A 26138-nucleotide genomic window follows, 5' to 3' on the forward strand; every position below is an offset into this window, starting at 1 on the left:
CCAAGGGCTGATTTGAGCTTTAGCTGAAAATTGCTTCAGAACTGAAGGCAGTGATGGGGGGGGGTGCAAACCCGAGGCTTGTGGATGGCCCAATCAAACTAATAATTAATTCTACTGGAAGGTTTGCATTTACAAGTTGAGATTTCCCAGGGCTGATTTGAGCTTTAGTTGAAAATTGCATCAGAACCAAAGGCGTCGGTGGTGGTGGGGGGGTGGGGTACAATCCTGAGGCTTGTGGATGGCCCGAGCAAACTAATAATTAATTCTACTGGAAGACTTGTGTTTACAAGTTGAGATTTCCCAGGGCTGATTTGAGCTTTAGCTGAATATTGCTTCAGAACCAAATGTGGTGGTGGGGGGTACGCAATCCTTGGACTTGTGGATGGCCTGAGAAAACTAATAATTCTACTGGAAGGCTTGTGTTTACAAGTTGAGATTTCCCAGGGCTGATTTGAACTTTAGCTGAAAATTGCTTCAGAACCAAAAGCAGTGGTGGTGGGGGGTGCAAACCCGAGGCTTGTGGATGGCCCGATCAAACTAATAATTAATTCTACTGGAAGGCTTGTGCTTACAAGTTGAGATTTCCCAGGGCTGATTTGAGCTTTAGCTGAATATTGCTTTAGAAGCAAATGTGGTGGTGGGGGGTGCGCAATCGTTGGACTTGTGGATGGCCTGAGAAAACTAATAATTCTACTGGAAGGCTTGTGTTTACAAGTTGAGATTTCCCAGGGCTGATTTGAGCTTTAGCTGAAAATTGGGTCAGAACTGAAGGAGGTGGTGGTGGTGGGGGGGCCCACAATCCTGAAGCTTGTGGATGGCCCGAGCAAACTAATAATTAATTCTACTGGAAAGCTTGTGTTTAAAAGTTGAGATTTCCCAGGGTTGATTTGAGCTTTAGCTGAAAATTGCTTCAGAACTGAAGGTGGTGGTGGTGTGGGGGGCGCAATCCCGAGGCTTGTGGGTGGCTCGAGCAAAAGTGAGCACAGACAGCAGACTAAGGGAAGCTCCTTCAGGCTGGGACTATACTATATTTTTGCAGACTTGCAGAGAGAAAACAGTGAACAGGTGGTGTAATGTGCAATGGCTTCAATGCAGAACTTGAACTTTGTCGAACAGTATTGACTGTATCTGTTGCCAGATGTAGGACCTGCTTGTAGTTCCTCTCTTATAGCCCTACCAAGTTGACTGCTGTTAGAAGGTTAGCCCACAGTGCCATACATAGCTGATAGTTGTGACAACTCTTGGACAGCAGGATGTTGTGATGGAGTTACAGGCCATCCAGGATCACCTCATTTTCGGGGCCGGAAAACAGTTGATGCCTCCATCTATACATGCGCTCTGAAAGACAAGAATAGGGGAACACATCACAGGCCACATACGTTGCTCTCCACTATGTACAGACCCTGCCCATCCAAACTGGCCTTCATTATCCACTGCTACATCCTTGTCATACACAGTCGTCTATCAACACAGTATGTATGTGGCTATCAGCAACATAGTAGCAATAGCAGTTATGTCCCTGTGTGCCATGATGGAGTGGGCTGTATGTCCCCACTGCTATCAGTGCTGTCTACTGTGGTGTGTCCACTCTATGGGCAATGTCCCTGTACCATGTCAGACAGCCACCGCTCGACAGATAGGTGTGTGTTACTACAAGTGTATGGGGATAGCCCAGCAATATTTACGTGTCACAATGACAGACAGCAATGCAGACATGCTGTACAGTATCTTCTCTGTAGGTGTCCTATGTCTCCCATACATAGATGTTTGTGTAATGTGTACGTGTCTGATATATGTGCTTTCTTGCCAGACACATGTGGATGTCTGGCAAATGGTTAGACAATAATTGATGGTTGTTCTTACAATGTGAAGAATCTGACTGACATATGCCAGAACCCTAGAAAACAGCTATGCTACCGTAATATATGTTAATGTATTCATACACTTACTTTGCATGATTGCTATGTATACTCGGTTGCCAATGCTGAGCCTGTGTCCCACCACTGCTAATGCCTATGACCTGTGGTCTTGCTATACAGGGTTGCCAGGTATGCTAGCCATAGCTGTCCAGTGATGAGATACAAATGTTGACAAAACAGTGACCTACCCATGGTACATAAGGGACACTTATACAATTTCTGAAGTATTCCTGTGTGACATTCACAGATTGAGAGCATCTGAATGACAGTACATCATGTGATATGACAGCTGGGTCCACTTTACTTACTGTCACTATGTCTAACACACAATCCAGTAGCATCCATACAGGAGCTGACGATTGTAGGAGGGAGTGAGAGTGCCAGAACTGTGATTTAAGGCACAGCAGGCAGAGTTGAAAGGCATGCCTGCAGCAGTTGGACAGCAGAATATCACCAACATGTCATTTCCAGAGATGTGCTACAGGCCTACTGTTGTAATCCCTATTCCCCATAACTGCATTATATGGAGACCTGTGCTGTAAATCTTTTCCGTAGAAATCCTGGAGTATAATACTTGTGCTATCGCAGTCTGCCTTTGTAAAGTAACTTAGAGACCTGTTCACCCTAGGCAGCTGCTTGCCTTTTGTAGGTAATGCTCAATAACAGGTGACTGCCTGTGCACCAGTCCATGGCTCAGACTTGCTAATTGCATCCAGTTCAGCTGGGTTGCATGCTCATTAGCCAATGACATGGCACAACAGTGCAATATTTAAGGCCTTCATGTAGGCCTTGTTCATTTCCTAGTCTTTGAGACAGACATTACTGAGGCGTGGAGGCTACAGCATCGCAGAGGGTAGGTACAAATACTGTCCACTGTTGGGCTTTATGTGGCATGTCTGCAGTTTTACATGCTATGTTTGGCCATTGTCAAATGACTTTCTGATTAGGTGGCAGTCCAGTGGTAAACAATGTGGGTTGAATTCAGTAAGGGGAAGACATATGTAAGTGTCATACATCATAAACATCAGAATATGTATGCTGCTGCATTAGCTGTTGGTCTATCAGCTGTGTACCTTTTAGGAGGAGACTGTGACACATTCCTGTCACTTTACTTCTACCCCCCATCCTTTATGGATGGGTGTTGTGTGGATCCCTTGCACTAGGGGGTTGTGAGGTATATAAAACAACTTTTAGTCCACCAGTAAAATCACATTAACACAATTTGACACACTGCGTTTTCATTTCTCACACTTCATCAGATGGAGACAAATGCATACCTAAACACATCCAATTTATACACTATAAATTAATCAATTAAAAACACTTAATTAAAAAAAAACAGTCCTATCAAACATTTAAAGGGCTAAAATCTATAATGCGTTCAACAAATGAAATAAATACATTATAAACCACATCAAATATTCAATTCTCTAACTTAAAACAATAGTAAATTAATACTTCAATATTTAAAATATTATTAAAAAATGATAAACATCAAATTTATTCATTAAAAAATAATACAACACATTTATCTGGGGCAATGTCAAAACAAATATCTTACTAGCAACATCCGCTATTAAAACTTAATAAATCTGAATAGCACACCAATATAGGAAATCTCAAGCATATAATATAGTGTAACATAAAATAAAGTACAATATTTCACATACATATATATATAGGCTAATGTTACTTAAAAAGAACTAAAGCTTTGCTGATCTCAGCTTTAGGACAGGTGCCAATAAAATGGCATCATTAAGCCCTGGGAATTTATTAGCATCCAAAGAATATATTTGATCCACATGAATATATTTGATGTTTATCATTTTTTAATAATATTTTAAATATTGAAGTATTAATTTACTATTGTTTTAAGTTAGAGAATTGAGTATTTGATGTGTTTTATAATGTATTTATTTCATTTGTTGAACGCATTATAGATTTTAGCCCTTTAAATGTTTGATAGGACTGCTTTTTTAATAAAGTGTTTTTAATTGATTAATTTATAGTGTATAAATTGGGTGTGTTTAGGTATGCATTTGTCTCCATCTGATGAAGTGTGAGAAATGAAAACGCAGTGTGTGTCGAATTGCATTAATGTGATTTTACTGGTGGTCTAAAAGTTGTTTTATGTATCTTTTCCTTTCGTGGACTGAAGAGTCGTTTGTTAATTAAAGTATAGTGTGCTGACAAGGATTTGTGCCTTCTTCATACTGTTCTGGTTTTGGTACTGTATGGTTATTTTTTGAACAGTGATTCTGCTTTGTTTTGGTTCATTTTTCTATGGAATCGGAAGAGGCTAAAAATTCTAAGCAAGCCCCTCAGCGAGGGGACAGGGAACTTGAAAGGGTTGATTTGCTGTTGAACCAATTATCGCAGCTTATTGAATTATTGACGCCTGTGAGTCAGCCCTTGCTGACATCATCTCCTGGTGTTCTGGGGAACCAGGAAATGTTATCTAAATCCAAACATGAAAATGGCGTGAAGGGAGCGCCTTTGGCAGCAGTATGCAGCAGGAATTTTAAACCTCATACAAGTGCTGGGATTATAGATACTAGCCCGGGTGTCCCATCGATTTTTAGGACTGATAACATTATGAGTGCTGGGACTAATAACGACGAAGGAAGCACTTCGGGTGGACATAAACAGATTGGTGAGAGAATAAAAATGGATTTTAGAAGTATTTTACAAAAGCAATATAGTTTTAAGGACATTAAAATACTCTCACAACAAGAGGGGGCCTATGAGTTGAAGTACGATTATAATATTAAATTGTTAGATGACGTTCTTTTTAAATATAAAAATTTTGAAATGGAGAATGCATACCTAAATGAATGTTTGCGATTAAAAAATGTGCCTAAGGGCTTGAGAGTGTTTAAATATCCAAACAAAGTGAAGGAGGGAAGTGTGTTTCATTATGAATTACTAGACATATTTGATAATTGTGGATTTGAAATATTAAAAGCAATTATAAGAGAAAATGAAAGGGAAATGAAAATAATATTTAGTAAAATTGAAGTCATTAATCAGAAAATTACAGAAGATCTGCTATTTTCTGTCGAGGAAGGTCAAAGACAGTACTATGAGATATTACATAAGATAGAAAATAATATTAACAAAGCATATATCAGAACAAGTAAGAAATTAGATAGAGATATTAAAGAATATAAGGATAAAGTGAGTTACCCTAAACCAAGATATCTCTCTAACAGATACCAGGACGGCTTTGCCAAAGATAGGAGAGTGAGTGATTATTATGAACACACGCCACATAGAGGAGAAGATTTAGGTGATTTGAATGATCAAACAGAATACCCCCCTTTAAGAAGATCGGAGAGAATAAAAAACTATCAGCAAAAAAACTGCAATTATGGGGGGTATATGGGTGGGAGGGGCAACAAGAACAACAGCAACTACAACAAAAAATGTCAGCAGTGGATTGGATAGGACATTATATTCCAAGTAATTTTATTAATGCAGATTTTATAGTTTCACAAGGCTGTATTAATAAATATAAATGTTATACTATTTATAATTATAGTAAATATGAATTAAATGAAGTGCATTTTTCTTTACTATCAAAAGGTTTCAAATTTGTTCCTAATGTGAAGGCTGATATTAGCAAAGTGCTTATAGACCTTAAGTTATTCTTAAGGAAGAAAAATTTGGAATTATTATTTCAAGGACATAATATTTTAAGTCAGAATGATGAAGTATTAAGAAGAAAGAGTATGTATAATCCACCCCTACACCCACAATTAAAAAACTTCAAAGTTCTAATGGATAATACATTTAGAGCTGAGCTTTCAAAGAATAGAATTATATTTAACCTTACTAAGGAAGAACATAGGTTATTAGGGGACTTAAGGGAAGATACCACGGTAAGGGTTATGAAACCAGATAAAGGTGGAGGTTCTGTTATTATGGATAACATCTTATATGAAGCTAAAATGATGGAAATACTTGGTGACTCAGATAAATATGTAAGAGCCTCCATTAACAAAATCAATATTGGTAATAGGAAAATATATGTGGTATTAAATGATTTGCTTTTGGAAGGCTCAATTAATGTTGAAACTTTTAAGTACCTCCATGTTGAAAAACCCAAGGTCCCCACTATTTTTGGGGTGCCAAAAGTTCCTAAAGCTGTGGAAAATCTCCCATTGAGACCTATAGTTGTATCGGAAGGCTCAGTAACTGCACCTTTGGCAAGATGTTTGGATGTAAAATTGAAGGCCCTATCATTAGCAGGGCAGAGCACTGTGAAAGATTCATGGGATTTGTTACATTATATAACACAAGATATGTATGATGACCAGATTATTTTTATTACTATCGATATAGTGGACTTGTTCTCATCCATACTACATGATGAAGGGATGAGGTGGTCTGAAGAAGCTCTAATAAAATATGGTTGTTTTAATAATAATGATTTTTATCTTATTTTAACATTAATGGATTTAGTGTTAAATAATAATTTTATTGATTATGAAGGGGAATTTTTTAAGCAAATTAAGGGTGTAGTGATGGGGGCAAGATGTGCCCCCATATATTTTAATATTATTTTAACAGCCTGGGAGGACAACTATATTATTAATTCAAAATATGCCCATAATTGGAAGTTATACAAGCGCTTTCTGGACGACGTGTTTTTTATGGGTTGGTCCAGATGATGAATTCTTAGAATTTTTTAACTATATTTCAGAATCCACTGAATTTTTTAAATTTACTTATAAAAAGGATAGGAACTTTTTAAATTATTTGGACATCACTATAGGCAAAGGGGATGATACTTTCTATTCAAAGATTTTTAGAAAAGAAACATTCTCTAATTCATATTTGGCCTTTAATAGTGCCCACCCCTTCCACCAGAAAAAAGGTATAATAAAGGGACAATATGTGAGAGGAAGTCACATGACATCAAGGGAGAATGATTTTGATGATGAGTGTAATACTCTGTACAATATGTTTATTGACAGAGGCTACCCCAAAGACCTCATAAAAATAATAGAGAGAGAGGTCAGGGGAGCAAGACATGATAAATTTAAACCTATTATAGGTATGAAAATAGATCTGAATGAGATAAAGCTTAATAAGAATCATTATGAAGGCACAGGTAATTTTGTAATGCATTATAATGGTAGTGCACCCAGAATAAGGAAGATTCTGGAAGATGAATGGAATAGGTTTGGTCAGATTTCAGACCTGAAACGTATTTTCGAGGAACCTTTGAAATGCACATATAGAAGGGGCAAAAGTTTAAAGACTATATTAGAAGGTAAATATGATATGAAAAAAGTTAGGGAAGGAAAAGTAGGAATCTTCAAATGTGGAAGGTGTTCCCAATGCCCTTATATCTGTACAAATGATACTATTTTTATAGCCAGTAGGGATAGGCTGATTCAGAGTAAACATTTTGCTAACTGCGATACCTCTGGGATTGTGTATTTAGGGCTATGTGACCATTGTGATGCATTTTATATAGGAAAATTGGAAAGACACTTAAAAACAGAATATATGAGCATTATTATGAAATTAAAATTAAATGTACTAATAATGCTCTATATAGTCACAAAGTAAGTTGCCAGGAAGCAAAGTTCAGCTTCTTTGTTTTGGAAGTGGTGGAAAAAGATGTAAGAGGTGGCCCATGGGAAACCTCAATTGAATATAAAGAATTACTATGGCAACTTTCTTTGGATGCTAATACATTCCCAGGGCTTAATGATGCCATTTCATTGGCACCTGTCCTAAAGCTGAGATCAGCAAAGCTTTAGTTCTTTTTAAGTAACATTAGCCTATATATATATATGTATGTAAAATATTGTACTTTATTTTATGTTATACTATATTATATGCTTGAGATTTCCTATATTGGTGTGCTATTCAGATTTATTAAGTTTTAATAGCGGATGTTGCTAGTAAGATATTTGTTTTGGCATTGCCCCAGATAAATGTGTTGCATTATTTTTTAATGAATAAATTTGATGCTTATCATTTTTTAATAATATTTTAAATATTGAAGTATTAATTTACTATTGTTTTAAGTTAGAGAATTGAGTATTTGATGTGTTTTATAATGTATTTATTTCATTTGTTGAATGCATTATAGAATTTAGCCCTTTAAATGTTTGATAGGACTGTTTTTTTTAATTAAGTGTTTTTAATTGATTAATTTATAGTGTATAAATTGGGTGTGTTTAGGTATGCATTTGTCTCCATCTGATAAAGTGTGAGAAATGAAAACGCAGTGTGTGTCGAATTGCTTTAATGTGATTTTACTGGTGGACTAAAAGTTGTTTTATGTATCTTTTCCTTTTGTGGACTGAAGAGTCATTTGTTAATTAAAGTATAGTGTGCTGACAAGGATTTGTGCCTTCTTCGTACTGTTCTGGTTTTGGTACTGTAGGGTTGTGAGGTATGTTTGATCTGTAGCAGGTAGCTGACCATACTGCTGCATATGTTACAGACTGCAGCTGCTTCTTTCTGCCCTAAACCAATACTGAGGAGTGTGAACATATTATAGGACATCAAGCTGTGTGTATCGGTGAAGGAGTGGTGTCAGCTGTCTCATTACAGCAGAGCCAGAATGAGGGCACCCATAAGAGTCCAGATGAGGCATGTGCCTAAGGTACATATGTTATATAATAATGCCATTTGGAGAGTGGTAGGTGACGTATAGGTAGCCTATAAATGCTTATGCAGTGTGTGCCTACCTACAGGTCTTTGATGTGCTAACATGGGTAACAATGTCTGCAATCATAGCAACCTGTTTTGGTTAAAATTGCATGACTCACTCATTGTGTGTTGTATTCACAAGCATGTAATTGAAGAGATACAAACTGGATTTGAACCCAGGATTGTAGGTGGCAAAATGTATAGTATGTTAAGAATTTAACAGACAGAGCTACAGAATCAATGTTGCAGTGTGTTTGTTTTCAGGATATATGTGCATGCATACAGTCTGTTACACAGGATTCACATTAGCATGTGTGTTTGGATGCGTATAACGTGACACTGAACTGAGTGTCATGATTTCCTAAGTTCAATCTGTACTGACTTACCAGTACTTTAGCACACAGAAAAGGTTTTGTGAAAACCATGCCAAAAGTAGGTGGCACAACTATGGACATTCTGCAACAATCTCGGCAGTTGACAGCTAAATCTGCTATCCCAGGCTTCACGTACACCCATCAGTATTTATTTGGCTATGTACTAGTTTGGTGTCTGCATCACAATTTACCCACTATATGCACATGCAGTGTGCCATTGGCAATCAGGATATGTTTATGGAAATACCTGCTTTAGTTCAGAGCTGAGTGGTCTAGTGGGCTAATGCATTATGCTGTAGTTGATAGGGTCTTGGGTTTGAGTCTAGGAGGGTTAGTTTGCAGATGTGCCTAACACTGCATGAATCCCATAAAGTGATTAAAGCAGTTTAAGTGGGTTTGTGCAGCTGAGCTCTGCTTAAACTGGCACTAAATTCAAAAAAAGAAAAAAAGGGTTGATAGGCAAGTGGCAAAATAGGAGGGGAAACATACTGAAAGGCAGATAGGAATATGCAGGATGGGTGTAGGAAAGGATCATAGCTCTCTGTCCATTTTACAGCAACAGCTGTGCATTTTTACACATTTTGTACATGAATTTGGACCTCAAACCCCTGAGAGAGGGGAAGGACAACAGAACTGTGTTGCCAAGCCAATTGGAGCAAATTAGTTGTGTCAAGTGAACATGTGTGTGAAATAGAGAGCTATGTATGGGGAGATTTTTTTTTGGGGACAGGTGTCTTTTTTAAGGTGAGAGTGGAATGCTGGGGAAAGGTTTAGGCATTTGTGAGGAGGTAAGTTGGGTAATAGAAGTTGCATTTGCAAACAAACAAGTCAGACAAGACAACATACAGGGGTGGTGTAAACACCTTGGATGGGGAGGGTGTTGTGGAATTGGAATTGGAGAGCCATGTGCTCCCAGATGGGAGCAGTGAGACTGAGCTCCCTACTCAAGGGCAGTCAACACTGCTCCTTTACTGCCCTGAATGTTGTGGGGGCTGGGTGCTGGGGCCACCTTGCCCATACAGGTTGCCCAGTCTGCCCTCAATCCAGTGCAGGTGATCTTTGTAGCTTTGCTGCATTATCCTTTGCACCATCCCTGGCAGCTTTCACTGGCTGACAACTCCCTCTCCACGCCCACTCCTAGGGGGTATAGTCCCTACTTCCTGAGGCTGTTTACACCCATAGGTGGTGCAGGACCAGCAGAGGGGGCAACACCAGGTTGGGTCCCAGATGTGCTGGGACCCAGTGCTATGACTAGCTGAGGTAGGGTAGGCAGATCATGAGTAACCAGCCTACCCAGTCGAGCTATGGTGCTGAGGTTATTCAAAGTGTATAGGTTAATAAAGAACACAACATTTAGTTACTTATAACAGCATGACAGAGCATTGCAAATAACCCAGTAGCATAACACGGCATAGCATATGGAAGACAACAATAAGTAGGATAACAGTCGGTATTATACTAGCATGGCAGTAACAATTACGGCATAAGGCCATCAACATAGGTAATTCAAGAAGGCATGTTAGTATGCAACCATTGTAATACACAACAATAATAAAAGCAAGGCACAACATAACGTTTTTAGAACAACATATGTTAATGTAATCCATACCCAATGTATAACAATAATAAATTATGATCTAGATAAGGGGTGGGGAGAGAGAAATACATTCCATGTACTCTACAAGTCTGCCCTTACTTTATGTATATGAGTGCCCTATAGCTTCTGTAACACATACATACCTCTCAAGCTATCCACAAGGGACAGTATGGGTTAAGCTGTAACACCTACAGGTACACAACTACAGGGGACTATCACATGTCAGGAGGACATATATGACTACCAAGATGTACTGTGGACTGATGTAGCGTGAGTGTAGTATTGACCTAAATCAAGTGGATGATAAATCTGTGTCTGAGGGATTTGGCAACAATGATCACAGTTCATGACTGCATGACACTTGAGAAACATGTATCATACACAGTACAGCGATTTTACGACTATCATGGCATCTTTGGCAGGCATGGGGTTAGACTATCGGCAGACATATACAGACGCACCAGGCATACAGCCATACCAGGATTAAACAGTTTTTATTTATTTTATTAACTTTTATTAGTATTGTACTTGTTCAGATTTTCTACTGACGTCTAATCACCATGCTGAGCAATGCTGTTAACACTCTGGTACATCTGAACACACAAATTCTTAACTCATTCAAACAGCTACTACAGCCATTAATTTACCTGTAATTCCTGTGGGGACAACATCTGTTAACAATATCTAACTGTTTCTATACATATTTAATAGCTCTTGTACTTGTATTCAAAGGGTCTATATCATAAGTCTGAAACTTCAAAAGAGTGAATGCTTTTAAATCGACAATGAAAATGAAACCACACAGTATCTAATGTAAGGAACAGCAATTTTTTTTGGGGAAAAAAAATCGCTGCTCCAAAAAAAAAAAAAAATACAAAAAAAAAACAAACAAAAAAAACAAACAAATCCAGAGACAAAATAAAGTGCCCCCCCCCCCACACCTCCTACTTAAATATACCAACACCGAGATCACACCACAGTGTAGGAAATGGCAAAGTCTGAACAATGGCCCAGCGATTTTGTTTCCCTGGGAAAAAAATCACTGTTACAGCCATTCATTATTCTGTGGTTTCACTTATTTGCAGTCGATGTAAGAGTATTTGCTCTTTTGAAGTTTCAACTTCCTAATATAGACCCAGATTCAAACCCCAATTTGTGTGCAAAAATATGCACACCACACCTTGCATTTATCAAACTTAGCCACTGAGCCACTAATGAATATTGATTGACTGATATGTGCCTAGAGCTCACCTGGTAACAAAATATGACCTAGTAATAGAGGTAGAGTGTTACACAAGACTGTAGTGACACTTGAACACATCTGCATGAGATTCATGAATGACAGCTATAGTAGGTGAACTGTGCATTAATACATGGAATGCAGGTGTAGACAATTAAGCCCTAGTCGGTGGGAATATGTGTGATGTGTATAGACCATATCGGAGTCCTGGGTTGGCTACGTGACCCATATATAGTTGCAGATGGTATATCTGCAGTCTACAGCTATTGCAGTTTCATACTTGCCTGCAGCAGCAGCATACCTAGCAGCAGGAATGCATATAGCTTAAATGCAACGGTTAACACAAGGCAATCCTGAGATACACAATATATATTATTGGTGCAGATCTTAGTGCAGAATAAATATCATAGTGCATTATATTTTGTAGTACAGCTCCATATCCACAGTTTAGCAAAACACTCTTTATTAGCTAACCTTCAGTAATTTAGTGGTATTCTTCCTGTTTTTATTTCACAGAAGATGTAATACTCGATTCCATGACCAACAGCCCAAGGAACATTCAGGCAGTGATTGAATATATATATATATATATATATATATATATATATATATATATATATATATATATATATGAATAACAGTGTTTATTGATGAAAGATTCATATAATGCAGTGTTGCAGTACAGCTGTAATTCCACAATTAATGCAGTAGAAACTTTTACTTAACATTTGTTATTGCAGTAGGACTTTAATGCAGTAAAACTTTATTCCCTTAACATTATTTATGCAGTTGAATTGCTATGTTCGTACCATTATTAATGCAGTAGAAACATTATTTCCTTAACGTTATGAGGTTTCGTGCTTTCATCATTATTAAACTGTATCTGGCATTACTCACTTATATCAGTCGATATCTATGACCACATTCATAGCAGTACAATCAAAACTGAATATACCTAGTGGCAGTTACTAATGTACTCTTTCTTTTTTATATGACTATAGATTGCAAGATACATCTGTACTCAACACACTCATGGCCCAACCTGGCCAGGTGCCCTGCATGGGCCTCCATGTTGTGAGCTCTCTCCTCTGCAGCTGTGGGGAGAGAAACACACCATTATGCATACCTGTCACTCATTCAAGTAGAAGTTGGTGAAACAATGATAACAATAATTACAAACTGGTGGGGCATTCCTATCTCTAGCATCTTGGATCCAGGTGGCCATGAGATCCTCCTTACGATGCTTCAGGTCATCATATTGATGATGCACCTGCTCGCCTGTGTGGGGGGATACCAGTTGCATTGGTGAGATTGAGTGCCTGCCGGTCCAAGGAATCTAACACGTACTCCGATCCCTGATACTGGACCTGTAGCAGCCATATGTCATGGTCATTTCAAGGAGTCCAACCATGACCCTTGACTCCAGAATGCCCCATTGCTGCACCTGGAAGTGTGCACCCTCTCCAACTCCTGCCATAGTTGCTGCCAGGTTAAAGCTCCAATAGGTTATGCCTGTATTCCTGCCTGATGCACTTAAATAAGCCTGTTTTCCCACCCTTTATCTCCATTGGATGATTTTTTTAAAATGTGTCACATTGCTTAGCACCTCACAAATCCACTGAGCTCAGCTGAGCAGTGCTTAAACTGGCATTGCTTAACAATGCTTAGTGGTGCACAAACCCCCTTAGCTGGGCTAAGCACTGCTTAAACGGGAATTGCTTAACAGTGCTTGGCACCACTTAGCAATGCGCAAACCAGCTAAGCACTGCTAAAACATTCCTTGTTTAAGCAGTGCTTGGCAAGGTTTAGATATGCAGGATGGGACAGCTCTCTGTCCATGTTACTGCAACAGCTGTGCATTTTTACAAATTTTGTAAATGAATTTGGACCTCAAAACCATGAGAGAGGGGAAGGACAACAGAATTGTGTTGCCAAGCCAATTGGAGCAAATAAGTTGTGTCAAGTGACCATGTGTGTGAAATGGAGAGCTATGTATGGTGAGCTTTTTTTTTTTTGGGACAGGTGCCTTTTTTAAGGTGAGAGTGGAATGCTGGGGAAAGGTTTAGGCATTTGTGAGGAGCTAAGTTGGGTAATAGAGGTTGCATTTGCAAACAAACAAGTCAGACAAGACAACATACAGGGGTGGTGTAAACACCTTGGATGGGGAGGGTGTTGTGGAATTGGAATTGGAGAGCCATGTGTTCCCAGATGGAAGCAGTGAGACTGAGCTCCCTACTCAAGGGCAGTCAACACTGCTCCTTTACTGCCCTGAATGTGGTGGGGGCTGGGTGCTGGGGCCACCTTGCCCATACAGGTTGCCCAGTCTGACCTCAATCCAGTGCAGGTGATCTTTGTAGCTTTGCTGCATTATCCTTTGCACCATCCCTGGCAGCTTTCACTGGCTGACAACTCCCTCCCCACGCCCACTCCTAGGGGGTCTAGTCTCTACTTCCTGAGGCTGTTTATACCCATAGGTGGTGCAGGACCAGCAGAGGGGGCAACACCAGGTTAGGTCCCAGATGTGCTGGGACCCAGTACTATGACTAGCTGAGGTAGGGTAGGCAGATCACGAGGAACCAGCCTACCCAGTCGAGCTATGGTGCTGAGGTTTTTCAAAGTATATAGGTTAGTAAAGAACACAACATTTAGTTACTTATAACAGCATGACAGAACATTGCAAATATCCCAGTAACATTACACGGCATAGCATATGGAAGACAACAATAAGTAGGATAACAGTCGGTATTATACTAGCATGGCAGTAACAATTACGGCATAAGGCCATCAACATAGGTAATTCAAGAAGGCATGTTAGTATGCAACCATTGTAATACACAACAATAATAAAAGCAAGGCACAACATAACATTTTTAGAACAACATATGTTAAAGTAATCCATACCCGATGTATAACAATAATAAATTATGATCTAGATAAGGGGTGGGGAGAGAGAAATACATTCCATGTACTCTACAGGTCTGCCCTTACTTTATGTATATGAGTGCTTCTGTAACACATACATACCTCTCAAGCTATCCACAAGGGACAGTATGGGTTAAGCTGTAACACCTACAGGTACACAACTACAAGGGGACTATCACATGTCAGGGGGACATATATGACTACCAAGATGTACTGTGGACTGATGTAGCGTGAGTGTAGTATTGACATAAATCAAGTGGATGATAAATCTGTGTCTGAGGGATTTGACAACAGTGATCACAGTCCATGACTGCATGACACTTGAGAGACATGTATCATACACAGTACAGCGATTTTACGACTATCATGGCATCTTTGGCAGGCATGGGGTTAGACTATCGGCAGACATACACAGATGCACCAGGCATACAGCCATACCAGGATTAAACAGTTTTATTTATTTTATTAACTTTTATTAGTATTGTAATTGTTCAGATTTTCTACTGACGTCTAATCACCATGCTGAGCAATGCTGTTAACACTCTGGTACATCTGAACACACAAATTCTTAACTCATTCGAGCAGCTACTACAGCCATTTATTTACCTGTAATTCCTGTGGGGACAACAACTGTTAACAATATCTAACTGTTTCTATACATATTTAATAGCTCTTGTACTTGTATTCAAAGGGTCTATATCATAAGTCTGAAACTTGAAAAGAGTGAATGCTCTTAAATCGACAATGAAAATGAAACCACACAGTATCTAATGTAAGGAAAAATAATTTTTATCCCAGGGAAAAAAATCGCTGCTCCAAAAAAAAAAAAAATACAAAAAAAACAAACAAATCCAGAGACAAAATAAAGTGCCCCCCCCCCACACACCCATCCTACTTAAATATACCAACACCGAGATCACACCACAGTATAGGAAATGGCAAAGTCCGAACAATGGCCCAGCGATTTTGTTTCCCTGGGAAAAAAATCACTGTTCCAGCCATTCATTATTCTGTGGTTTCACTTATTTGCAGTCAATGTAAGAGTATTTGCTCTTTTGAAGTTTCAACTTCCTAATATAGACCCAGATTCAAACCCCAATTTGTGTGCAAAAATATGCACACCACACCTTGCATTTATCAAACTGAGCCACTGAGCCACTAATGAATATTTATTGACTGATATGTGCCTAGAGCTCACCTGGTAACAAAATATGACCTAGTAATAGAGGTAGAGTGTTACACAAGACTGTAGTGACACTTGAACACATCTGCATGAGATTCATGAGTGACAGATATAGTAGGTGAACTTTGCATTAATACATGGAATGCAGGTGTAGACAATTAAGCCCTAGTGGGTGGGAATATGTGTGATGTGTATAGACCTTATCGGAGTCCTGGGTTGGCTACCTGACCCATATATAGTTGCAGATGGTATCTCTGCAGTCTAAAGCTATTGCAGTTTCATACTTGCCTGCAGCAGCAGCATACCTAGCAGCAGGAATGCATATAGCTTAAATGCAATGGTCAACACAAGGCAACCCTGAGATACACAATATATATTATTGGTGCAGATCTTAGTGCAGAATAAATATCATAATGCATTATATCTTGTAGTACAGCTCCATATCCACAGTTTAGCAAAACACTCTTTATTAGCTAACCTTCATTCACTTAGTGGTATTCTTCCTGTTTTTACTTCACAGTGGATGTAATACTCGATTCCATGACCAACAGCCCAAGAAACATTCAGGCAGTGATTGAATATATATATATATATATATATATATATATATATATATATATATATATATATATATATATATATATATATATATATATATATATATATATATATATATGTATAAATAACAGTTTTTATTGATGAAAGATTCATATAATGCAGTGTTGCAGTGCAGCTGTAATTCCACAATTAATGCAGTAGAAACTTTTACTTAACATGTGTTATTGCAGTAGAACTTTAATGCAGTAAAACGTTATTCCCTTAACATTATTAATGCAGTTGAATTTCTATGTTCGTACCATTATTAATGCAGTAGAAATGTTATTTCCTTAATGTTATGAGGTTTCATGCTTTCATCATTATTAAACTGTATCTGGCATTACTCACTTATATCAGTCAATATCTATGACCACATTCATAGCAGTACAATCAAAACTGAATATACCTAGTGGCAGTTACTAATGTACTCTTTCTTTTTTATATGACTATAGATTGCAAGATACATCTGTACTCAACACACTCATGGCCCAACCTGGCCAGGTGCCCTGCATGGGCCTCCATGTTGTGAGCTCTCTCCTCTGCAGTTGTGGGGAGAGAAACACACCATTATGCATACCTGTCCTTCATTCAGGTAGAAGTTGGTGAAACAATGATAACAATAATTACAGACTGGTGGGGCATTCCTATCTCTAGCATCTTGGATCCAGGTGGCCATGAGATCCTCCTTATGATGCTTCAGGTCATCATAATGATGATGCACCTGCTCACCTGTGTGGTGGGATACCAGTTGCATTGGTGAGATTTTGTGCCTGCTGGTCCAAGGACTCTAACACGTACTCCGATCCCTGATACTGGACCTGCAGCAGCCATATGTCATGGTCTTTTCAAGGAGTCCAACCATGACCCTGGACTCCAGAATGCCCCATTGCTGCACCTGGAAGTGTGCACCCTCTCCACCCCCTGCCATAGTTGCTGCCAGGTTAAAGCTCCAATAGGTTATGCCTGTATTCCTGCCTGTTGCACTTAAATAAGCCTGTTTTCCCACCCTTTATCTCCATTGGATGATTTTTTAAAAATGTGTCACATTGCTTAGCACCTCACAAATCCACTGAGCTCAGCTGAGCAGTGCTTAAACTGACATTACTTACCAATGCTTAGTGGTGCACAAACCCCCTTAGCTTGGCTAAGCACTGCTTAAACGGGAATTGCTTAACAGTGCTTGGCACCACTTAGCAATGCGCAAACCAGCTAAGCACTGCTAAAACATTCCTTGTTTAAGCAGTGCTTGGCAAGGTTTAGTTGTGCTTAGTGGAACCTAGCTGAGCACAGCAAAAGTGTGATTTTTAAATAATAATAAAGCAATAATTACAAATAAGTCATATAATGTGTATTTGCAACTTACATGCTTAATAACGTTTCTGCATGCGTACAATATACAATCAAGAGTTTAACTCATAATTGTGTATTTTTAACATAAATGCTTAATTACCTGTATGTGTATTCATACAATATACAATCATGGTCTCATACTACTTCTCCTAAAGGTGTATTTGCAAAATAAATATAATAATCTGTCTGTGTAATCATGCAAAATGTAATCGTGATTTAATATAATTCTTATAATGTGTATTTACAAAACATCCTGCCTCTGTGTTTGAGCCCTGTATCTACTGCACACAAGGCTGCAGCTCCAACCATTCAGTTACATGACCATATGAAATGGTGCTTTACTTTCTTATATATATCTCTCCACTACATTTAAGCACCAGTGAGCATAGCGAAGAACCATGCAAACACTCTAAGCTATGCTTAAACTTGACCTTTACATTCATAATTAAAAGCATCTGGTTTCTGTTTTTAGATGTCTGGCATGTGTCCATTACATATGCTTACAGTGATATACAGCACTTTGACAATGCAGAGGGTGTGTTACTCATCTCCAGACACAGTAACATACTCCCTACACTGATTCAGTAACCATGTGCACAGCTCTCTCTCTCAGTAACATGCCTTTATTAATATGTATGGTGAGCTACAGAGGGGGTAGCACATACATGGACACCGTACCTTCTGTGTAGGACTTCCACTCTTCTGACATGGATTTTATTAAATCCCCAGGTTTGTTTATGTTAATACTTAATGTGTAGGGATTGTTTTAGATGCTGTGACTATTATGGGTAGTCCATATTTGAGCTGAACCAGATGGATTCTTTTGCATATAGATACTTGGCTAAGTTGGATACATTACCTCTCAACTGTCCAAATTTTTGCCTCATATTTTTGGCCCATTCGTCATAAAATGTGTGGTTTTTCAGCAAATCATTTAGAATTGAAGTTATTAAATAATGGCAGATTTGAGTTTCATACTTTTTATCCATTATAAAATGCATGCTACCACAACAGCTTTTATCAAATCAACTTGCTAAGTTTATAAGAGCAATATTTAAAATGTATCCCTCCTTTAGGCCTTTGCCACCCCTCACGTTATTTTTGGTTTTGTCCAGTTACCTTATGTCAAGGGGTTGAAAGGTATGGTTGGATAGGTACGATGAGATCTTCCTTTCCTACAAAAGAAGTGAGTTAACTTGTGTCCTTGAGTTCTCAGTATAGTTATAGCATGATTGTGACTGTTCTAACCAGAAACCAATGTAATTGAAGGATATAGTTGTTTCTGTTGGTGTGTCACAAAGGGTTGTGATATCAAGTGTCATTGGTGGAGTTTTTTAACTTTTTTGGTGGTGCTAAATAGAATGTTTTTTAATTTTGTAGAGTTAAGTTTCAGTTTTGGTTAATAATCCAGGGAATGAGGGAGTTAACATCCTTTTGCAAGTTTGATTTGATTGCTGAGTGATTGTGTTAGGCCCTAACAATTACCATGTCATCAGTGTAGAGGATAAGTTGTAGAGTAGGATAAAATAAGAGAAGAGATGAGAAGATAAGAGAAAAAATGAGCAGAGAGGAAAAGGCAACAGTAACTATTAAAGAACCCTGGATTACATCAATTAAAAGAGGTGTGGGCTGAAAAAAAGATGAACCTAGTTTACATTTAAAGAGTCGGTATGACAATAAGTCTTGGAACCAGGTGATGGATGCATTACTAATGCCAGTGTTCTAAAGAGGGAGAGAGTGAGAGAGAGAAAGTGAGTGAGAGAGAGAGAGAGAGAGAGAGAGAAGTAGGGGTTGGTGGTTGATGAGGCCAAAGACTTTTGTGAGGTCAGTGATTATTGCTCCTGTCAAGATACCTATGTCCATGTTCAGGATAATGTCATTAGTCATTGATCTATGACCTGTCCAGAATCCATGCATCTTTAGGGTAACCAGATGGCATTGCTGAATGTAGCTTGAGAGGTGGATGCACATTATTTTTTCTAGCATCTTGCTAAAATAGGTAGGATGGAAATAGGATGGATGTTTGAGGTGTTTTGAACTTTATATTGTTTTAGGAAGGGGTAATAAATGCTGTTTCCAGATGTCTGGTATTAGAGTTTGTGTTAGACAAAAGTTAATGATATGATGAATATAGTTAGAAATCCCATGGATATTATGTACAATTTATAATGATTTATTCACAATATGGTATGGCTATGTGTGTGGACTTGTCCCATTTTGTACATATCATATACCATTTACACATGGGTCCCCCCTCTTAAAAATTGCACATGACTGACAGGTTTAGAATCATCAGCACATGGGTTGGACTTATTTATTTAAAATTTAGGAATGCAACCACATATCAGCAGTTGTTGTTGCATTTGTCAACATAATGATCCCCCCCTTCTGCTGATATGCTGCTTAGCACAGCAGGTTTTGAAAAATATCATTGTAGTTAAAAAAAAAAAAAAACAAGAAAAATTCCTTTCCACATAAAAAAAACAGTGAAAACAGTAAGAAAATCCCTAATGGTAGTAAAGCTCTGTAGTGCAGGTTATAACCATACTATTCCCCACCACCCTGTGCTGTAAAGCTGCTTTGTTTTCTACTAATGAAAGCTCTCAGACAGTATCAGATCACTTCATTACTTTAGCATGGTAAGAATGTATCTCAACCATCATGGCTTTTTACTGTAGTGTTTATCATTCTTTGGCATGACGCTAAGGCACAGTGTAACCAGAAAAAGCAGCTGAATAAAATATAGGTTTATAGGTCCATAGGCATGTCATAAGCTAATGACCACAAGTCCCTTTTTAAGCCTAGCCATGTATTCCACATTTCTAATAAGTTCTGATACCCTTGATAAGTGTAAGCAGGGACTTAGGAGAGGAAACATTTACAAGGAGGGATCTGGGAAAAGAGCTGTCTGTGTCCAATATAGACATAGATGCCAAACCAGGGATGAATTTCCTGTTCCCCATGCAATTGTCCAGTTTACACTTGTATTGGGTTAGGGAAGAACTCTGCTTTACATGGATGGAAGACCTGATCCAGAGATGGAGTAGTCTCTGGGATACATGTATGTCTCTCCTGGAGGTCCTATTTATATTACAGGCAAGGTTTAAGTCTTTAGAATGGGTAATTCTGCTGTGGCTTGTTTTGTGGATATGCAGGAGGTCCATCAGAGTGAGGTCTGAAATGCCTTGTATGTCTGTAGGAGACTGAATACAGGGACAGGGATGTGAGGCGGTCCACAGATGACATGTTACTTGCATCCTGTATTCTTTTAGTCAGGAACCTCTGTGGATGTTCCAGTTGTTGGATATGCCTGGTTAGGTACATACAAAGGGGGCATTGTACTCAATAATAAGTCTGATGAATGCCAAATACAGTGGATCAATAACTTCCTTGTACTTAGATGTCATATCTTTGTTTATAGGTTGTGCAACTTAGAATGATTTCCCCACTACTGTAGACACATGATGGTCAAAGGCTAGATTGCTGTCATTGCATGTACCTGAGTCACTGATTACTGGAACAACTCTTAAGGGTGTATTATTAATAAGATAGTTAACAGGGGTGGATGAAATGATACTATTATGTATTTCTTGACATTTAGTTTTAGTCCATCGCTCTGACACCAGTTGTTTGTCTGTGTTAGCCCTTCCTGGAGAACATTTGTGTCAGTGTGGGATGCAATACCAGCTTCTAATTTGCAATCATCTGCAAATGTAGTCAGCCAGAGACCATTGACATTGCACTTGACTTCAGAGAGGTAAATGCCAAAAAGAAGTGGTCCCAGGACAGATCTTTTGACTGCCCTCTTTGTAGAGGTGTTCTCCCCATTTCTAACTTCCTGGGTCCAGTCTGTAAGCCAGCTGGCTATACACCAGGCAACACAAGGGTTTGTGTCTAACCTCTTGAGTTTGTCAGAAATGCCTGAGTGATGTATTGTGTCAAAAGCCTTTGCCAGGTCAAAGTAGGCAGTGTCAACCACTTTGACCTCATCCATTGCTTTGGTAACCTTCTCAAAGAAGCCCACCAGGTTGAGTAGGCACGACCTGCCCTTGATGAAACCAAATTGGGTTGGGTTCAGTGCCAGGAAGTTTACTTTATCTTTATTGATCATTTACATGATCATTTTTTCCATGGCTTTGCATATGAAACTAGTGAGACTTATGGGTTGGTAGTTTCCAGGGTTTGATATGGCCCACCTTAGTGCAGAGGGACGATAGTTGCTGTTCTCCATTCATGGGGCATGAAGCCTGTTAGGAGGCTACAGGTAAATATCAGTTCCAGATGGCCTAATAGGTCATGTTTCATGCTATCTAGAAGGCATCCTGGGATATTGTCTGGGCCCATTGATGCAGTGCTCTTGGCCTTAGAAAGAACATTAAGGACTTGTTCCTTAGTGATAGCAGGGGGTGTTATCACTGATGGTATTTCTTGATGGAAGGTTGAGGGGAAGAGAGGGGTAAAGTTAGAGCTGCATTTGGTGGCCGTTAGGTTTGCTATATGTTCTGGCTCAGTATAAGTGGCTCCATTAACAATGAGCTCTGCACACAATTGTGTATTACTTCTGAGGTTGCAGACATAGCTAAAAGATGCCTTGTGGTTGTCCTTGGCCTGGGAGGCCAAATTTACATCAAATTTCACTTTGTTAGACTTCATTTGTCCTATAAGTTGCTTGTTTAGTTTGATGAGAGTGCTTTTATCCTGCTGGGTGCTGCACCTCCTAATTTTTGCCATGATTCTCTTCCTTCTGTTATACAGCCTGTTGATTTTGTGATTTCGGCAGGGTGGCTTGTTATTTGAGTCAGTTCTGTACTTTTTCCTGGTGGGTACAGCTGCCCCTATGTAACTATTATCATGCTTATACAGGGTTTCTGTGAATGGTTCTGCATAGACAGCAGTGCTCTCATGGTTTATGGGGGTTATCACTTATTTTTGCTAGGTTATCACTTATTAGCAGGAAGTTAGCCTTAGAGTAGTTCCTGAATATTCCAGGGTTAGCTGGGGTTCCAGGTTTATTCTTACTTCAAACTAGACCATTTTGTGGTATGTCCTTACCAGAGAAGACATTACACTGGGGGGGGGGGTTGCAGCACTCTCCCATATTACTGAGGACCAGATCCAGTATGTTTGCACCCCTGGTAGGTGTATTGGCAATCTGATCCAGGAAGTTTGTGTTTACAAAATCCAGGAATCTTTGTGCCTGTATGTTTGGTGTTGTATAGGATTCCAAATTAATAGTGGGGTAATAAAAGTCTTCCATTACTATGGTATTGGGTTGGATGATAAGTGTTGCCAATAAGTTTAAATACATGGTATGGTTTTCCTGGGTCAAACAGGGGGGCCTATAGCTTGCAAGGAAGTGGTATAGAATTTTGCCTGTGGTGATATGAACATGGATATCCTCAGGTGCATTGTCCTGTTTGACCAGCCCTGAGGTATATTTATTTTGGATCTAAACTGAGACACCTGCAACTTTAGTCTGTGTAGTAGCTGGTCTAAATGTGTAGTAGTCTTTATAGCCTTGCACTGTCGATGTACTGTCCACAACTTTAAACCATGTCTCAGTGACCGCACAGAAATTAGTATTCTCAGGATGAAGACAACTTTAGGGGAGTTGAGTTTTGTGTTTAGACTCCTAGCACTGAGCAGTCATACCTTTAAATTTTCTTGCTTTTGATTTGTTATGTGGGAAGTACGTTCAGTTTGGCATTGCCTAAAAAAGACACTATGGGGGAAGACAATGTTTTAGCTAAAATTCAAAGGCTAGAGGGGAGAGATGCAGACTGTCCCTGACAAAGGAATGTGATCTCTTGACCATATCCTTCCATGCTGACAAATATTGCACCCCCTTAGAATGACACCAGAAATTAAGCCAATTATTAAAGTCAGCCATCTTTTGTTCATATTGTGGCATCATCCTTGGAGAAGGTAAAATACTGGTTAATGCTAGGCTCATACCAGCCTGGGACACATGTTCCAAGAGCTACATGATGTGTCTCTTCATATAGTCTAGGGAGGTGCGTCTCAGGTCATTTACATCCACATGGACTATGACAGAGTCATAATGGTACTTGTGGTCCAGTGACCTGCATGTATGTGTAATGTGGCAGATCCTAGCTCCTGATAAACAACTAACTGTGACCTTCTCCTAACATATCCTGGTGAGAGTGTATCTCACATTGGAGTCTCCAATGACCAAAATATTTGATTGTATGGGGGCTTGACATATGGGCTTAGAAGTAAAGACTCCAAGAGATGTGCCTGCATGTTTTGGTGTTGGTGTTGCTTTGAAAGAGTGCATTCGGGGCTGCTGCGAGTATTTGTTATGTGTAGTTCATCTAGGAGGTCTTTGGGATTTAGGAAGGTTATATTTAAGTACCTTGGCATATGTGGATCTTTGTGTCTGCTTTAAATTGTGCTGTGATCTCTTTCCTAGCTTAAATATGCCATTTAAAGCAAAATCACAATATGCAAAACAGAAGGCAGTGAAGTAAAACAAAATACAAGAAAGCAAAAACAATTTAACTTTTCACTCACAGCCAGATGTGACAACATCTGGGTGGGCTTTCCTTTAAAGCCTTGAAATGTATTATTTTACCCCTTAAATTGAAGGTTTAGTTCCTACAAAATGGATATCAAAGACTCTCAGAAGGAATAAACGAAATGTATTATCTCACACAGTCGTTTATTGTAATCCAATACATAAATGCTTAACAGATCACTGCATTTTCGCCCCACCCTATCAAGACTTTTCAGATGCTAAAACAATCCATCATATTAATTCCTTTTTATATATTACAACCAACAATAAAAAGTAACTCTTAATTATTCAATAAACCAATAAGACATCTTAACCCTACGCTGTTACTTTTATGTATATATAAATTAAAATTGTTTTATGACTTTTTAAAAAACTTAAATTTTATTAAAAATTATCAGTTCTGTGTATATATCACCAATTATAAAAATAAAACCCACCAATTATAAAAACTTATGATAAAAGTCATTCTAAAATGTACTTTCCTCTAATGACCTTATGTTTCCTTTCTAATCTTACACCATGTAGTGGCCATATACATAAATAATAAAAATAATTGTTTAAAACATGCTTTTGTGCTCAAAGTTTATATGTACAAAGAATTATTAACTAAGATGCTTGTTGCCACTACTTATCCTAAAATGTTTTTGTGGTGATCTTCTTATAATAGTCTTGAATAATAAATATTGAATATATATTTGTAAAATAGATGCAATTAAATAAAGTTGATATGAATAATTAAAATAGTTAAAATAAATAAAGGAAAGGAGATCATAATCGGGGAACTCTAAAAATCAGTAGAAAGCAAATCAATCTCCTCTCCGGTCCAACTGGTGAACCTGGGAATCTTGAGGCAATGTTACAACTGCCTCATGTACACAGACAACCCTCTCCTCCTCCCCCCAACAAATTCCAACACATGTGAGAGATGCAACCATATAGCCAAACTGGAGGCTAAGCTATCTCAACTCAGTACTGGCGTAACCAGTCAGGAGGAGAAGGAAACCACACTCACTACAATTCCAGTCTCACATAGATCTACCATGACAGCAAACCAAACACATAAACACACAGAAACATACTCGGAGGCTCTAAATAAATATCTGCCTAAGCAGCAGAGACCTCCAAAGCAGACACCCAAGCAGCCACTACCCCAAAACAAAACTCGTGCAACACATAGCTCACAAAGCCAGTGTGCCGAACAGTCACAGCCCTTAAGGCTAAACAACACACCTGATACACTTGTAATAGGTGACTCTATCATCAGGCACACTGACGTCCCGCTCACCAGGCTGAACAAGGAGAAGGTCACAGTGAGCTGCCTGTCAGGCGCTAGGATCTGCCACATAACACAAGCACTCAAGTCACTCCAAGGCAAGTACAAATATGACTCAGTCATTGTCCATGCTGGTGTGAATGACCTGAGACGTACCTCCCTGGACTGCATGAAAAGAGACATAGAGGAGCTCTCTGAGCATGTAGCCAAGGCAGGTATGACCCTGACCTTGAGTAGCATCTTATCCTTACCAAGAATGATGCCACAATATGAAGACAAGATCATCAATTTCAACAATCGGCTTAAGTATTGGTGTCATTCAAAGGGGATCCAATGCCTGTCTGCCTGGGATGACATGCTCGACAAGCCACGATGCTTCGCTAGGGATGGCTTGCACCTGTCACCCCTGGGCTTTTGGATATTGGCAAAGGCTCTTGCCACCCCAATATTGCCTTTTTTAGGCAAGGCTC

The sequence above is a fragment of the Protopterus annectens genome, chromosome 2.part1, assembly GCF_019279795.1.
Source record: "Protopterus annectens isolate FY-2018-M chromosome 2.part1, PAN1.0, whole genome shotgun sequence".
In the NCBI taxonomy this organism is placed as follows: domain Eukaryota; kingdom Metazoa; phylum Chordata; order Ceratodontiformes; family Protopteridae; genus Protopterus; species Protopterus annectens.